Genomic DNA, 18,403 nt, shown 5'->3' on the forward strand with positions numbered 1-18,403 from the left:
TGATTATGTAAAATAGGGGTTATGAAAATGCAAAGCCACAACAGTGACCCTGAAGTATCAATGAAATATCAACACTTAGACAGGGGAATAGGCATTTCCATTGCTTTCGCAGCCCCCAAGGAAGGTCTGCTTTTACTGAGAAGCCATCAGGTGTAGTGGTGGGTACACAGTCTCTGGAGCCCAGGCCTTCGAGGCCCATCCTCTCTCTGTCATCTGTTACCTAAGGCAGGTTACCCTGGCAAAGTAACATTGCCTTCTTGTGCCTCATTTTCCTCATGGGTAAGATGGGGATAATGGTTTTGCTACTCAAGCTAAAACACATAAAAAGTGTAGAATAATGCAGTGCACATAATAAGCTAACAGGATGTTAGCTGTTCTTATTTTCATTACAGTTATATTGCTGAAATTTAGATTGGAGAAAAAGAAAAAAAAAACACACAACTCAGTGATCTCTACCCATTTAATCCTTGGTATAACAGACAAAGGTCTAGACAAAGAGTGAAGACATCTGGGTTCTGGTCCTGGCTTTGACTCACTCTAGCTTTGTGACCCTACTGCACATCCAGGGGCTTGGTTTCCTCAGCACTAAAATGAGAGGATTGTAGTGGAGATCCATTTCCTTCACCTCTAACATCTAAGATAGTGCTCAAGTGGGTCAAAAACCCCTAAGAATTTAGTTATGTTCTTCATGTAGTATTACATCTTAATACATCAAAACAAAGCATCCAGATGCCAGCTAAAGTGAGAGCTGGAAATATTCTAAAACAGTGTTTTCAGAGATACTCTGAAAGACATTTTTTAGGCAAAATTCTGATCAACAAAGAGTTGGGAAAATATGACTGTTTTTAAAAAGCCAAAGAAAACAACTGCAAGAGAAGAGTAATATCAGCTCTTTTATTCTAGTGTCTGGCTTTGTTTCTAGGAACCATTAGATGAAACAAACAAGCAGAGGAAGGAGGAGGAGGAGGAGGAGGAGGAGGGAGTGAGGGAACAAGAGAAATAAAGTACAACTTGTGTGTCACGTGTGGTGGTTATTTTAAGAAAATGTATTCTGACCAATTTTATTCAAAGAATAAATCAACAAATACCAAGTAGCAATCTGCCCCAAGATTTTTTTCCCCCAATATAGACCTAATCAAAATAATCAGGTTGTGTCAAAAAAGTTTCCAGTAAAATGGTTGTCTCTATCTTTTCCAGTGTTATTGTTAAATATTAGCCACTGTGGAGTTGCACAGCCCCCTTGCCTGGTAGTCTTAGCTGAGTAAACATTAACACTGTTCATTTTCCCCTTGGAAAAATGAAGGCGAACAATGGGAAAAGATGTAACAAATGTTTTGCAACCTTACTATAAATATTTTATGAATGAATCAGAGAAATTAAAGATGAAAAGCCCACTAACTCTTGCCGGTACCCTGAAGTCTACTGCTGTATACTTTTAAGTGGTTTGTCTGGTCTAGTTTTTAGTGACTCAGGTTGTAGGGAATTTACCACTTCCCTCAAAGCTGCTTTCCAAGTGGAGACTATCTGGCCTGCTAGGAAAGTTTGACAAATTCCCCTTGCTTTGTTTGATTTTCTCATTAATCTCATTTGATTTAGCCTATTTAATTGCTTATCTTTAGTGTCTTTAGATTCTTCATTGTTTTGTATGAAGCAGTTTCTTTCTTTTCATTTAGCCTTTCTCTCTTCACTTTTTGCCTGGAAGGGAGCAAAGATTTTTTTTTTTTTTTTGCTTGTGGATAGGTGAGCAGTAACCATCATTCAACAAATTCACAACAGCAACAACAATGTGAAGTGATCACTTACCATGTCAGGTGTCGTGTTAAATACTTTGTATACATTATCTTATTTATTAAGTACCTACTATTCACCTGATACCAGGAATGCAAAGTTAAATATGACCCTACATTTTTGACAAAGCTTATAATGTACTGGAGGGGACAAGCATTCAAACAGGTAATGTCAGCATAGCGTACCCAGTGCATGGGGCTGTCTTCAGAGTATTGTTGGAACATGGAGGATGTCCGGTCCAGCAGTGAAGAGAAAGGGACAAAGGCAGAGGTCAGGTGGGGTGAGAGGATGATATCCCAGATGAGACGGACTCTACACCGAATCCTTAAAGAGTTAGAAAGGGCGTGTGAAGTTGGAGAGAAATTACATAGAGTTCAATGTTTTCAAGTTGAAAATCACGAGGATTGTTGGGAGGTAAGCTAGGCCAGGGTCTGATTGTAGAAAACTCTGTCTTACCTGGTGGTGAAATCCTTGGACTTTGTTCTGGATTTTAAGCAGGGAAGTGACGTGACTGCCGAAAACATCCAGGAGTGGGGGCAGGAGATTGTGACTGTGGATTCTGTCCTGGTGAGGTGCAATGAGTGTTGAGATTCCAGGGTCAGGTTAGCTGTTCTTGGCTGGAATATATTTAAGGCCACCTGTCGCCTTTGACTCTAAGTAGTCAAGTACCTTCTGAATCTCTGAATGGATGCTCCAGATACCTTGATACTGAAACGTTGGTAATGGAGAACACATATTTGCTGCAGCCAGTGGGGTTATGTCAAATGATGGTGATTTGTTGACAATTGTCTAACAAGTTCTGAGGAAGACTAACTTTCTCTTGATTGCACATGTGAGGTGTGATGGGAGAGAGATGCGAACTACCGCTTCCTAAGCATCCACTCTGTGCAAAGCCCAGTGCTATGGGCATTAACATTTATTGTATCAGCAAGGTGGCAGCAGAAGTTCAACCTTCTGAAAGTTAAGCAGTCCTAATCAACACATAATGGGAAACAACCACTTGCAGAAGTGATCCTATCTGAGATCACTTAGATAGGCTCTAAGAGACCACTTGTTTCTATTTTCCTCCCAGCCTAAAAGTAATAGATGATAAAAGAAGCCTAATACTTGAGGTCAGTATCCAATTTGGTTAAGGTGATTATTGTATAGCCTCAGGATAGAAATGGCACTAAAGGAAGCTTCAGTCTGATAAATTATTCTGTAACAGGCTTGTCTGAAGTAGTAGTGAGATAATGTCTGTCTGAAGTTTAGAAAAAGCAGGATAAGGCAAAAGGTCTCTATCAGGATTCATTCAGAACATCCAAGGAAAGGAGTGACTGTATGTAGCTGATGTGTGCATTGCCATCATTGGGTTTCTAAGAGTCTAGAAACACAGGATGTTCAGGAGCTTGGGTTAAATTGTCCTCCCAATTATTGAACACTTTTTCTGGAACCTGAGCTCATCAGATAATCTCCTTTGTATGAGCAGAGATGGAATGGGACAGTGGTAAACTGTGGGCTCTGCCTTCAGACCCCCTGGGCTGGTATCTTGGCTCTGACCCTCAGAAGCTATGTGTATTAGTTATCCGTTGATGCGTAACAAATTACCCCAACCTAGCAGTTCCAAACAAATAAACAGCTCACAGTTTCTATAGGTCAGAGATTTAGAAGTGGCTAAGCTGGGCAGTTCTGGCTCAAGGTCTGTCAATGTGGTTGCTGTCATCTGAAGGCTTGACTGAGGCAGAAGGACCTACTTCCAGGGTGGCTCACTTACACGGTGCTGGTTGTTGGTCTTCCCACGTGGGGAGAGTTCTGAAGATGTGATGACTGGCTTTCCCCAGGGTGAGCAATCCAAGAGAGAGCTGGGAAGAAGGGGCAATGTCTTTTATCCTAACCTAGGAAGCATATTCCATCACTTACACCACATTCTACTCATTCGAATTGAGTCTCTAAGTCTGATTCAATCAAGCGAGGGGGAGAATTATACTCCACTTTTTGAAAAGAGGACTTTCCAAGAATTGTGCACACAGTTTTACACCATCACACTGTGTAACCTTGGGCAATTTATCTAAAATCTCTGTGCTCCAGTTTCTTCATCAGTAAAATAGAAATGATATTAGTATCTGCCTTATAGAGTTGTATGAATAAAATGAATTAGTGGAAAGACCTTGAAACAGTGCAGGATATATGATAAGTGCTCAGTAAGTATTAGCAACTGTTACACTGATTACTAACTCTATTCCAGACCCTCTAGCCTGTGATGGAGCTAATATGGAAGCAAGAGAAATGTATGCTGGCACCAGTCATGGGTTCCCCTTAAATCAATCCTTCTTACTAGCAACAGAGTTATCTCCACACCCTCCTGTTGGGCTTTGATGAACCTCAACACTGTTCTTGCCTATGCTGGGGATTCAGGACAGGCAGTATGTTTTCTTCTTTGTTATGAAGACTCCTTATTATTTTCTCACCAGAGGAAGTGGTCTGGAAAGGTGCCAGCCAGACTGTGTGACTTCTCAGGTTCAATGGCATGGTGATGAGGAAAAACCAAATGGCACCCAGGGGTCCTGCTGAAGCCAAAGGTCTAACTCTCAGCTGAGCCATCAGGAGCCACCCAAGAACCCTTAAATAGATCCTGTCAGATTCTTAGGGTGGCTTCCCTGAGGAAGGGCCTCTCCAGAGCTCTGTCCTGAAGTCACCTCAGAAAGCTGTGTCTCTGACATCATAGGAAAGGGATCCAGGGCCAGAAATCACTTCAAAATTACCCACCTCGCTTCCTGAGAACTGAGCTATCAGGAAAAAACATTGCAGGAATGTTCAATAATCTGGCTTCCAAATAGTCCTTAGAGATATTATCCTAGATTAAATCAAATTAATAAATATTTATTAGGTATCTAGTATGAGTAAGTCACAGTGTTTCCTAAATTGGAAGAAACTTTCTGATGGCCAAAGAATGATTAGCATTTTAACCCGTGTAGGATCTTAGAAAGATTAATTTGCTGTCTGCCACAGTCAAATTCACGGTGATATTCCAAGACCACATGTCAGGAAGTTAAATAAGGAGAGAGTTTTGAAGTTTTTACTTACAAACACACTGTTCAAAGTAGAAACCCAAATCACTACCTACTCCTCACGGGAACAGCCCTCACACCAGCAAGCTTGCCTTCAAAAAGAGAGGAAGAAATTTGATAGGGTGTACAGATATCCCAAGTCTGATAACTAACCAAATTAAAGTTAAAAGTTCAGAACTTTTAATATATAAAGCAACATAATGACTTGTTTCCATGGAAGGTGACACCCCCAGGAAGCAGAAAAGTCACCCTCAGGCATGCATGCCCTGGGGCTGACCCTTCCCTGAAAGAAATGTCCCTTCTATTCAAAGGCGGTATCGGGGTGAAGTAATTTATAGATTTTAATACAACAAATGAAAATTGCTATTTCTGGTCGGGTATTCATATTAATGTAGTTTCTCAAGGTATTGCGCTTTCAGCTAATTTAATAGAAGACTCAGCTTCAGGATGAATATTTGGAAAATTTACATACACTCAAATATTACTTAGGGAGTTCTGAAGCTATTTGGACATAGAATATTATGATCAAGTGCTAGCACAGAATTTTCAGGCAAAATTTACCTTTTTGAAAATGGATTATACACTACATAATTTCCCCTGGTGTTTATTCCCATGAAAGGATGCCACACAAGGAAGCAGGCAGAGACACAAAGAGAAGAGTCTTTTCCCTGCACAAAAGTCTACACAAGAAAAGGCGGGTGTCTCCTCAGCACCACGCACAGATGCGTGGCTGTGAACCGTGACCCCTCTTTTCTTCTTGGAAAACGTTCTCCAATTAGACGAGCACGCGAGGTGAACTGCTGCTAACTAAGTACAAAGTTCGTTACTCTCTGCAACAGTGAATGCCATTGAGTTATACCAGCGATGCCGAATTCTTTTTCCTCCGAAGGCCCCACTTGGCCTCTAAATCTCTTTCACAACACCCCACCCCCTCTTAAATAATGTTTCCTATTCACTGGGAGGCTCTCATCCAAGGAAAATAGATGGTGGTGAAGGACCTGGGGGCTGGGGACGCCGAGGGGAGCTGCTTTAGAGAAGAAGTGGCCGTGAGGACCGCTCCCCTCAGAATCCATGGATGCTTATTAGGGTCGGAGGGCGCTTTTGGCAAACATCAAATTAGGACCAAGCATTCACCCCAATTCACTGGAACGTGCAAATTTGGTTGACAGGTTAGAGAAGAGAGGTTTTAAAAAATTAAATTCTTTTCCCTGAAAATGTGAAATGACTTTGTGCCACAGAAGAAAAGTGGTAGCTAATGAGAAGGACTTTCTTTGTAGCATGAGAAGCAAAGAGGCTGGAAGAGAACTATTTCATATTTTAGATGCAGTCTGCAATAGCTGAATAACCTTCTTCTTTTGACTCACAGCTTCACACAATGCAGGCTTTCATCACATGAAGAGCCACAGCAGAGAGTTTTGGGCCATTTTCTCTTTTTATTCCTTTTCTGAGCCCTCCCCCTTCCCCATCTCCATTCCCCCGTTCCCTCTGTCTGGGTTTGAATAGCGGAAGTGTGCCCACAATATGTATGTACTAGACACATTGTTACCTCCCTTTTACTAAAAGCACCTGGCGGGGTCACCAGCCTCCAGAGCCCCGCCATGGAGTCTGGCTTAACTCTTTGAGTGACAGATGTCCAAATATATATGTTACAATGATTTTAACAAATATTAGAAACAGACTAACAAACCCATTAAAACCTAAAAAGAAAATCGATCCTGTCATGGTTTGTTCAGTTTTATAATTTCCCTTCCACTCTGCCTGGCTCTGGTGTCCCTTTCCCTTGGGTCCTTAACATGAAGATGTGAATTTGTTCTTCCCCGGCTGAATCGGTGGGATGGTTAATTGCTTTAAAATCTTATCCTGACAATATCTACAGACTTTGTGGTCACAAAACGAGCAACCACACTATGTGGTAAAGGGAAAAAAACAGTACCCATTATATAGCAAAGCATAAGAATAATCACATGCTTTGTATTTCTAAAAACCTATTCTTCTCAAGAGGCTGGAGGACAGTCAGAGAGTAACTTTTCAGATTTCTGCTTCCAGCCAAGACGGAGTAACAGGGACTGGATGTACCCTCGTGTCGGAAACAACTCCAAATCCAAAAAAACTATAGGAAGTAATATTTTCGAGACACTGGACAATGGGCAGCTTAGGGTAATTTAAATCAGATGGAGATTTACTTTAGTTAGAAGTTGTAGTTTGGGTCATAAATGAAAGAGTTTCATTTCTTGCTTGGCATGGGTGTAGAATGCTGCCCATGGTGATTGTAGTGACCAGTGGGCACCTCCACTCTTGTCCAAATCAGAGAGGAGTCTTCCCCAAGTACTACACACCAATATTCTGCAAGAAGTATACATGGAAGGGGTTCTCTGAGGACAGACCTCGATCTGCTTCATTTTCACAGGGCCTTAGCTTAATGAAGATGAGGGCAGACCTATCCTTGGACATGACCATGAGCTGATCGGGTTTGGAGCCCCAGTGAAAGACAGGAGCTGCTGCCTTCTCACGGTCACAGCAGGGCTGGCGATGGGCCCCTCAGGGGCAGCTCCTGGACCAGGCTGCTTAGGGAGCAAGAGTCCGTCTGTGGCTTGTGGCTTCCTCTCTTTCTTAGGATGACTAGGTTAAAGGCTAAGGTTTCCAAATCTGGCTTTAAAAGTAAGTGCAGTCAGGGAGATCAGCTCGGTGCTTTGTGTCCACCTAGAGGGGTGGGATAGGGAGGATGGGAGGGAGAAGCAAGAGGGAGGGGATATGCGGATATATGTATACGTATAGCTGATTCACTTTGTTATACAGCAGAAACTAACACACCATTGTAAAGCAATTATACTCCAATAAAGATGTTAAAAATAAATAAATAAATAAAATATGAGTTAAAGAAAAAGATTAAAAAAATAAGATGAATTCAAGAATTATTACATTATCTATAGCACAAGGAACTATATTCAATATCCTGTGATAAACCATAATGGAAAATAATATAAAAAGAGAATGTCTCTACGTGTATAACTGAGTCACTTTGCTGTCCAGCAGAGATTGGCACAGCATTGTAAATTAACTATACTTCAATTAAAAAAAAAGAATTATTAAAAAAAAAAATAAGTGCAGTTTGTAGGGGAGCTTCTGGGGTGCTGGCGATGACCTGTTTCTTGTTCTGGATGATGGTTACCAGTGTGTTCACTTTGAAATAGTTCATCAAGCTGTACACTGGTCATGGTGACTTTTTCTCTATGTATAAGTTCATTAAGAAGTTATAGAGGGAGTTCCCTGGTGCTCTAGTGGTTAGAATTCGGTGCTTTCACTGTCACGGCCCGAGTTCAATCCCTGGTCGGGGAACTGAGATCCTGAAAACTGAGCGGCATGGCCAAATAAATAAATAAAATTTGTTTAAAAAAAAAAAGTTATAGAAGTAAGCACAGTCGTTCACGTTAATTATGTACTTCTTTCTTTCTTTCTTTCTTTTCTTTCTTTTCTTTCTTTCTTTCTTTCTTTTCTTTCTTTCTTTCTTTCTTTATGGCTGTGTTGGGTCTTCGTTTCTGTGCGAGGGCTTTCTCTAGTTGCGGCAAGCGGGGGCCACTCTTCATCGCGGTGCGCGGGCCTCTCACTGTCGCGGCCTCTCTTGTTGCGGAGCACAGGCTCCAGACGCGCAGGCTCAGCAATTGTGGCTCACGGGCCCAGTTGCTCCGCGGCATGTGGGATCTTCCCAGACCAGGGCTCGAACCCGTGTCCCCCGCATTGGCAGGCAGACTCTCAACCACTGCGCCACCAGGGAAGCCCTATGTACTTCTTTTAACTGACCCTGCTTTGATCCAATTATTACTTTATTATAGAAGAATGTGTAGTAAAGCTTCAGTACTGATTCTACCTCATTTTTTTTTTTTAAACTTTGTTCTCATAGAATTTTTTTTTTTTTTTAATTTATATTTGGCTGCGTTGGGTCTTCGTTTCTGTGCGAGGGCTTTCTCCAGTTGCGGCGAGCGGGGGCCACTCTTCATCGCGGTGAGCGGTCCTCTCACTGTTGCAGCCTCTCCCGTTGCGGAGCACGGCCTCCAGACGCGCAGGCTCAGTAGTTGTGGCTCACGGGCTTAGTTGCTCCGCGGCATGTGGGATCCTCCCAGACCAGGGCTCGAACCCGTGTCCCCTGCATTGGCAGGCAGACTCTCAACCACTGCGCCACCAGGGAAGCCCCCTACCTCATATTTTTAATGGTGATCCTAAAGGCCTTACGTATTTTCAGATAACGACAACAACAAAAGAATTCAGTCTCTTCATTCCTGCAGGTGGAGACAAAGCTATATTATTCTATCCTGTGCTCTTTGTTAGGAAACTTTTACTTCTCAAACAGAAATAAATATTCTCACTAACAAGAGCATGGTGGCCATGGATCTAGTGGGGTGGGATTATTTAGAAATTTACTGATGGTCGGCAACATAAAAGCCTGGCTTTTTCAATTACTGCATGACTAATATTTATTTAATATTCGTTTGGGTTTTTTCTTTAGTTTTCTTTTTTTCATTCCTAATGTTATAAGTGAACACAATATCTTATTTTAAAATTGTTTTACTCTCTTCTGTGTTTCATGTTAAATTCTTAAAGTCAGGAACTGTGTCTTTTCTGTTTCAAAATGATGCTACGGTTGGCAGTGTTACTCATGTGCTTGTGAGATTGAAAAGGACAATACTTCCCAGAGGGCTTCTTAGACTACAGACCAATCCAAACTAACCAGATATTCCATATTATGCAATACAGTCTCCAGTTTGGATTCTGATTCCACAACAGCAAATTACCTAGAATCTATCTCAGTTTAATCCCAGGACATCTGGACATGGTTTATCCGTTGACCTGGAGCCCCCTCAAGTTAGGAGTAGCCATACACAATAGTAATACAATTTTCATATACAAGTGCAACTTCTGAGTTTAGAGAGAGGAATTTTTCATGCTTATATTGTTGAAGATCTTTGGAAATAAAAGTAACCCCAAGCCAGGTGAGATTATTTTTCATACTGGCCTAGAAAAAGCAGAAGCTGGGCTGGAGGTGTTCCCAAACAGCATGGAGCCTGGGGATTGAAAGTGTGGTCGACAGAGAAGCAAGGTGGTTGCCATGTGGCTTGACTTAGGGCTGGCGCAATCCGGTCCATTCCAGGCAGGACATCTAGCGTCAAGGAAGGGTAATGAGAAGGCTGTGCCTGGAAAAGTTACCATTACCTTCGTGGTGAGCTGGGAGCTTATATTCATGGAACTCTTAGGAGATACCTGTAAGCACCAGTGTGCCTAGGTCAGAGTACAGGCCATCTGACCTCACCAGCAAAGAAGGGCTCAGATGCAGGACCTTTCAGGCAAGCATCCCTCAAGGGCAATGGTGCTGCTGATAATAGCTGTGAGTAGTGAGTGGTCAGATCCAGGAGAAGTAGAAGCTTGGATCAGTTGGGAGACTCCAGCAGAGAGTTGGAGGAGACCACAGCCACCTGGAAGGAGCAGGTAGCCCCTGGGCACCAGATCTAAGCATCCAGTATTGGCTGAACATGCATTCTGCTCTAGGGGCTGTAAGCATTGGATCCAGAAGTCAAGAAGACTGCCTTCAAGGAGTTCACAGTCTAGAACACAGCAGACTCTCCACAAAGTTGGAATTAGTTGAAACTGTAAATAACCAGAGTTTTAAGTTTACTGTGAGAAAGTGAATGATTCATATAGCAGTTGTCCATATGCCTATAAGATTTCCAACTCCTTTTTTCTTAGATTCAAAGTTAAGGAAACCTATGTGTGGATAAAGACGATGTCTTAACCAAGGCCCAGGGCCAGGAGAGAACAGTGAGTCCCTCCAAATAAATTCCGCACGAGGGTAGAAAGAGAGTCATTTCTGAGCTGGCTCCTATGCTGAGCTGGCTGTTGAAGGAGGGGTGGTGCTTTGGAGTCGAGCTTGATGACCTGCCGTGGATTGGGCAGGAATTGGAGCAGAGGCCCCATTTCAGGCCCACAGCTTTGGTCAGGACCAACTAAAATACGTTTCAGCCTCATGGCCAATGCATGGCCAACAGAAGAAGACCTCTTTGGACTGTCCAGTGGCAGCGTGGTTATCTTGCAATGGCCCTGAAGGTGACCTTGAGGGATGCATCTGGGTCCCTGCTGTAGTCGTGAGGCTGGAAAGCTAGGAACTGCTAGTAGTAACACCTGGGAATTCTGGGCTGTGTCAGGGTATATGGTAGGGAGATGAGGGGACAGGAGGTAGGATGGCTGGAAGTAATGAGACTGGACTTCCTGCTATAGGACCACGTGAGAAATGCAGTATTTTATTATGGGTCTCCACTGGTAAATGCTATCTTTCCAGATTTAAAGTGGACTTATCTCTATGATCATTTTCTAGTTACTATTCAGGAGTTTTTTTCATATATGCCATCCATATTTTAAATTGGTGTGTCTACCTAAACTTCTCCATCTGAATCAAAAAGGATCAGAGAACTTACCCTAATTCAAGTATATCTACCAACCCTTTTATTTTCAAATTATTTGATGTTTTAAATATTTAGGGTACTTAGAAGAGATTTCAGCTGGAAGATTATATCCCATGCAACATTTTGATTTTCTAGCTATTAACTCGACTATAATTTTAACTAATTCCTCCAGCTTAGGGATTGAAGCAGAAAGACCAAGGCAACGCGGGAAGAGAGTAGGGGGCTAGCGTACTTGGAGGATGAAGGATTTTCCGCTTTGCTCAGCTTTGGGGAATGAAGGAAATGGTATATCAAAGCCAGGACCGGCCTCAGTGCCCTGGGATATAAATACGACGTGTAGTACGGAGAGTGGGATGATCCCCGCGAGGCGCGGTCACGGGAGAGCCCAGCAGTGCCGCCTCTGTGTATACATCCCTGGCTCAGGAAATCCTGCGCTCCTGACAGCAGGAAAGGGAGGAGCGCGCTGAAACCCGAGGGCTTGCCGGAGACCCCTCACCCTGGGAGGAGCGTTAGCAGGCGGAGCAGAGGAAGCTCTGTGAACTCAAGGGAGAAGAGAGGAGGAAACCTGTTACCCAAAACAACTAGGCTCTCAGGCTGCGCTAAAGGGAGAAGTTTTCCCCTCCAGGACTACAGGAAGCTGGTCCAGACCTCCGCAGCGGCATGAATAGGCAGAGGAAGAAGTGTGAAGGCAGATAAAGAGGGTGGCTGGAACGCAGGCTCTGCCTGTTCCCGTTCATCTGACACGGAGTGAAGAATAGTGCAAGCCCGGAAAAGGGCCTGTGGCTCTGACGACGGTGGGGGGGGGAGGGGAGGCGGGAGGCGCGGTGGTTCGGGCTGGAAGGTTTAGGAATCACATCTCCGGAAAACGACCACCCCCATGCCGTCAGTGATACTGAAACAGGCTTTGCAGAGAGAAAACCGTACTCATGCTTGCGCTTGCGAGACTCAACTTTCTGGCAATAGAATTTCAGACAAACATGAAACTGAGCATCATGTGTTAAAGCGCCCCCAGGAAGAGCCGTTCTGTGATGTCCGTTCTCTTTAGCCCCGCTGAGTTGAGGTCTCCAGATTCTGGAGGTGACATCAGATTTTACCCACAGCAGCACGCTTAAGTCATTGGTAGATTCAAGCAAACTTTTACGTGTTGAATGACCAGTCGATTCCCACTCACCCCTCTGAGAGTCTAGCATAGATGTGAATAGAAGACAGATCACATAGCCTCCCACTCACAATTCAGCAACTGTACCTTCTTAAGGCACTATTTCATCTGAAATACTAGAAGCGGCTGAGACACAATGTTATTAATCACATTATGAGCCCCTGGAGATTGCTTACTGGAAAGTATTTTGAGAAATTTACAGATGGGAAATGGAAGGCACCACAAGTCTGCTGGTTCTCTGCCCATTTTTTTTTCAAAGGTAGGAAATGTCTCTTTTCACTGTGAGATTGGCTCACCACTCTATGAACTGCAGTGAGTAGACTGGGTCAAGGGTCAGGGGAGTGGAGTGAACAAAAGGGCGTGGTGGTCCCTGCACAAAGGACCAGCTCCTGGCAAGGGGGTCAAGTTTGGTTTCAGCAAAGGGCTTTTGCATTGCCTGCCAAGAAGATGGGGCTAATTAGGTAGGAAAGCGGAGGAGGAAACTAATGTTAGTGGAACATTTAACTGGATGCTTTAGCATTTAACGCGATTCTGTATCAGATGGAGTGTGTGTGTCTATAGTTAATTCTCACAACAACCCTATGGAATGAGAACTAGCAGTCTCATTTTACAGATGAGGAGACAAACTCAGATTAAGTAAACTTGCCTGGTGGCACAGAGTTATGAAAGGCATAGTAGGATTTAGAACAAACATCTGACACAGACTTCTATGCTTTTGCACTTTTAAAATAATTCACTCTTTTATTTAGCGTTAGCCACACATGTATATAATTTTATTTTTATTTAAATAGTGGAGTTGGCAGACAACAATGCTTCCTTCTGGAATTTCAGGCACTCAGGACAGAGGTGTGGAGAAAAGATATTATGGAGTGGGATTTTCTCAAAGTGCCGTGCTTACAGCTTCCCCTGTGTGACAGCTGTCACCACTACACAATAACTGCTGTAAGCAGAGCGCCCAGTTGCCCTCTCCATCTTCACAGGTCCACCCTCACGTGGCACTCAGTACATGGTCCTGGAGGAGCCTTTCCATCAGCCATCACTGTGAGTGCTCAGGAATGTGGAGCATTCCATGCAGGAAATCGCACCATCAGCAACATTGTCTTTGAATGTTGACACTTGCTCAAGGTCAGGCCACCCCAGGGACCATCATCATCATCTTGTGACCTGTGCAGGACCTTATGCTTCTGGAACCGTTCCAGGTGTGGGAGGTGATGAGGTCTTGGAAAACTCTGCTCGGTGCCCTGGCTTGTAGAAACGTGGCCAGATGGTTTTGTCATCAGCCTTTGTCTACACTGTACTCTATTTGATGGGAATGAACCAAATGGAAACTCAGATTTACTGAGACAGACAATAATATGCACATACAGCACGTAGGATACAGCATACAGGATTGCTGTGAGCATTAAACAAATAAACATACGAAAAGCACTGAACATAGTGTCTGACAAACTGTTAGCACTAATTAAACATTATTATTATTATTGATATTCTTGTCTTAAATGTATGTTGTTCTCTAAATGACTTTAATTTTCATAGATTATTAAAAGATAGAATGAACTGAAGAAAATTAAGCCCTAGAGATCCATTTATTGAACAACCTTTTTTCCCTGTCACTCTTTCCTTTTCTCTTAAACATCACAATTCCTTTTGTGTTGTCACAAAAGTTACTTCAGTTGGCAGAGATAGTATTATGCAGGGGATGATTAAAATATCCTCACTTGTAGTTGTTGGTTTTAAATTTTATTATTTATTAGTAGGTAATAACATGTATACTGCAAAAAATTCCAAAGGTACGCAAGGATATACAGTGAAAATGTAGTCTCCCCCTCACCCAGAACCTTAGTCATCAAAGTCTCTCCCCCAGAAGAATTCTCTTACTTTTTATGGTATATCTTTTTAGCTGATTCTCTTAGGTTTTCCAGAGAAAACAGTTGCTTTCCCAAAAAACAATCACATCACCTGCAAAAATAATTCTGCCTCCTTAAATTTTATACCTCTGTTTTTTCCTATGGTCTAATTGCAGTGACTGGTAGCTATGGAACAAAATAAACGATATTGCAGACAAAGGACATGTTTTCTTGTTGCAGAGCTTAAAGGTAATGCTTTAGCAAGAGGCTGGTATACATACATACATACGTACATAAATACATTCATACACACATCCTCCCTCTCCCTTTTTCTCTATCTCTGCATCTAGATATATACTATATCTATATCTAAATAGACATTAGATATAGATATGTGTATGTGTGTGTAATTCATGTTAAGAAGTAGCTATTTTTAGTATTTAACATTTTTTATCTAAAATGGATATTATATTAAAGGTCTTTAAGCATCTATGGAGATGATAATATGAGATTTCTCTTTTAACCAATTAATATGATGATCTATATTAATATAGTAATAGATTTCCTAATATTTAATGATCTGGGCATTACTGGAGGATTCTGTTTGCTGATCTTTCATTTAGGGTTTTGCATCAGTATTCATAAGTGAGCACAGTCTGTAGGTTTCCTTTTTTTGTATGTCATTTTTGTGGAATTTTTGTAATTTAGCTTTGCAGGAAATTTTTACAGACTTCTATTTATGAAAATATGGTGTGGGACTTCCCTGGCAGTCCAGTGGTTAAGACTCCACGCTTCCACTGTAGGGGACACGGGTTCGATCCCTGGTCCAGGAACTAAGATCCTGTGTGCTGTGTAGAGTGGCCAAAACACTTAAAAAAGAAAAATGGTGTGTTACATATCTGAAAATAACTTCTCACTACAGAGCACATAAAAATGTTGACTAAAATAATGGAAACATATTTTTTAAATTAATTAGGTTTTTTAAAATCTCTTCTGGTGTCAGTTTTGGAAAGTTTTATTTTAATGAACAATCATGCATTACATTTTGGTTCCCAAATTTATTTGTAGAGAGTTGAAGTACTTTCCTATGATTCTGTTGAAGTCTTTGTATCTGTGATCATTTTCTATTATTTCTACTTAATACTTATTTTATTAAATTAGGTAATTGTTTATTCATTTTATTATTTTAAAAATATGTAGCCCTTGAATTTATTAACTGTATTATTTTTTGTTTTGAATTGATTAATTTCAATTTTCATACTTACCAAATCTTTCCTATTGCTCTACTTTTGTCATTTACTTTCTAGCTTCTTGAGATAAATTTTTTTCCAAAATTTTACTGTGGTGAACTTTAAACATAGAACACAGTTGAAATAATTTTACAGGGAATGCATAGATTTACTCACCTCATAGAGTCTACCAAGAACATTTTTCTATGCTCATTTTATGACATATCTGTCTATCCATCCAGCAATCCATCTTACTTACTTTGTTGACTCATTTCAAAGTAAATTACAGAAATCAGTTCACTTCCCCTGTTTCACATACATATCATAAAATGGTTAAACATTTGCTACAATTTTTCCTTTTGGTGTTTAAGAGTTACATACAATGAAAAGCACAAATCTTAAATATACATTTGCTGGGTTTTGACAGATATATACATATGTATAACTAAGACCCTATCAAGATATAGAATATGAACATAACCCCCAAATTTTCCTCCTGCCCCTCCAACTCAATCACTGCCTCACATCCCTTCCAGAGACTATCATTATTTTGATCTTTTCTCAAGGTAGATTAGTTTTGCCTGTTTTGGAAACTCATATAATGTACTCATACAGTATGTACTCTGTTGCGTTTCTTTTACTCAACCTGTTTTTGAGATTTATCCATGTTGGTGCCCATATCAGTAGTTGTTTCTTGTTATTGCTTAGTAGTATTCCCTGGTATCCTATTATTAACAGACACTGAGCTTTTCCCTGAGTGCGGCTATTATGAATAAAGTTACGGTGAACAGTATTGTCTGTGAATATATTTTTCATTTTTCTTAGGTCAAAACTTAGGAGTTGGGGTTTTACAAGACACTGCCAGAACTTTTTCCAAAGTGGTTTTACCATATTCCCATCAACAATATATGAGAATTCCAGTTCTACATCCTTACCAACATTTGCTGTGGTATTTTTAAATTTTAATTTCTAATTTTGGTCGTTCTGGTGAAGAGTAATGTTATCTCATTGTTTTAATTTGCACCCCCTGGTGACTAATGATGTTAAGGACTTTTTCATGTGCTTAATGATTAGTTATGTATCTTTTTTGGTAAAGTGTATGCTCAAGTCTTTTGTGCATTTTTGCTTTCTGTTAGCGATTTTTTGTAATTTATATTATTGAGACCTTCCATGCCTTTTGTTAAATTTATTCCTAAGTATTTTATGGGGTTTTGTTTTTGGTGTTAAGATAAATGGAATTTTATTTCATCTTATTTTCTGGTAAAATAATTTTTAATCTTGTTATTTTTTAGTAATAGTTTTATAGATTTTAAAGCATTTCCTGTACAAACAGTGCTACCTGAAAATGCAGTCAGGTTTTCTTCTTCCTTTCTGATACTGTGCCTCTGCTTGTTTATTTGTTGTATCGTAAAGTTTCGGACCTGTAATGCAAAGCTGAATCAGAATGGTGATAGTGGGCATCCTTGCCTTGTTCTCAATATTATGGGGAGAAAAAGTTTTGAAATTTCCCATTAGGTGTGATGTTAACCGTTGGCTTTTGGCATATGTCCTTTGTCAAAATGAGGGATTCAGGAAGTTATCTTCTAAGGTCTTAGTTTGCTGAGAGGTATTTTGTTTGTTTTTGTTTTGTTTGTTTAATCCTGAATGGGTGTTGAATTTTGTTCAGTGCTTTTCTTTGCATTTTAAAAATGATCATATATTGATTGATTTTTAAATCTTAAACCAATTTTACAATCCTGAGATAAACTCTACTTAGTTTTGAGGTATCATTCTTGTATATGTTACTGAGCTCTATTTGCTAATATTTTATTAAAAATGTTTGAAAAAAAAAATGTTTGGATCTGTGTTTGAGGAATGTTAAATGATTATTTTTAATCTTCTCCTTTTTTATTATTTGTATTTAAGGTCACAAATCTTTTTTACCAAGCATTACTTTACTTGTTAGTAAGAAGTTCCCTATATGGTGTTTTTATATCCTTATGTTCTGAAATATTCTGCAATTCACATTTTAAATTTCTCTTTTTTAGATTGGCAGGTGGTAGAGGTTTTTTCCTCTTTTTTAGTTTTTATATTAATTTCTAGATTTATTTCATGTCATCAGAGAATGTTATTTGTATTATTTCTACATGCTAGAATTAATGGATTTTCTCATTGTGGCCTAATACATGACATTGTAGTGAGTGTTGCATGGACACTTGAGACCAAAGTTTGCCTGGGACCGAAAGAGTACCTGGGATGTAAGACTTAACAGTGCAAAAGCTGGGACTGCCCTGAATAAACTGGGGCAGGTTGGTCACCTTATTTAAGAATAAAATTCTTAGGTCATTTTCATTCATTGAAGACTTTGTAGGCCTTGCTGACCTTTAGCTGTGAACGTAACAAGAAAATAGTTTGAGAACGGTGTCTTTCTCCTCCACTGTAGGTGATTTGATATTTTTTCTTTAAAATCAGTAACTTTACTGTCTCAAAATCAGTTCTGCTATGTCAGTTTTTCCTGGGGCATTCTATATCACCTTAATTGTAGAATCAAATCTTTACTTAATTCCTGCGTTAAAAAAATTTAACATTCAATAAACATTCTCCACTTCCGTTAGGTTTTCCCTTCTTTAAGGACATCAGTTATACCTTTTTGACCCTCCTCAATTTTATATATATATGGATATAAACTTGCTTTTCTCAATTCTCCTCTCTATAATCCTTGCTGTATTTCTTATTTGTTTGCTTCAATTTAGGCTTTGTTTATGGGAGAATTTTAGTTTTTAATTTCCCTTTTTCCTGATTTCCCTTTTTTCTGAGTTATATCAGCTCAGGTGTCACCTCCTTCTATTGTCCAACCATGACTTCTCTGAGCTCTTACATTTCTGCTTTATGCCTTTGATTTAGA

The 18,403-nt window shown here is 40.5% G+C and overlaps 1 protein-coding gene across 6 annotated transcripts in view; it reads left to right on the top strand.

Moving 5' to 3' along the window:
- The window catches only part of COG6 (component of oligomeric golgi complex 6), a 179,639-nt gene that overhangs the window by 80,788 nt on the left and 80,448 nt on the right, over window positions 1-18,403 (top strand). The window contains exon 21 of one of the 6 annotated variants that reach the window (XM_059902778.1): window positions 16,345-16,439. The exons of the other annotated variants lie outside the window; for them this stretch is intronic. The gene's annotated coding sequence lies outside the window, so the exon portion shown is untranslated. Of the gene's footprint in view, window positions 1-16,344; window positions 16,440-18,403 lie in introns of those variants that run through there. 6 annotated transcript variants of the gene reach the window in all.

This window comes from Balaenoptera ricei, chromosome 18 (assembly GCF_028023285.1).
Source record: "Balaenoptera ricei isolate mBalRic1 chromosome 18, mBalRic1.hap2, whole genome shotgun sequence".
In the NCBI taxonomy this organism is placed as follows: Eukaryota; Metazoa; Chordata; class Mammalia; order Artiodactyla; family Balaenopteridae; genus Balaenoptera; species Balaenoptera ricei.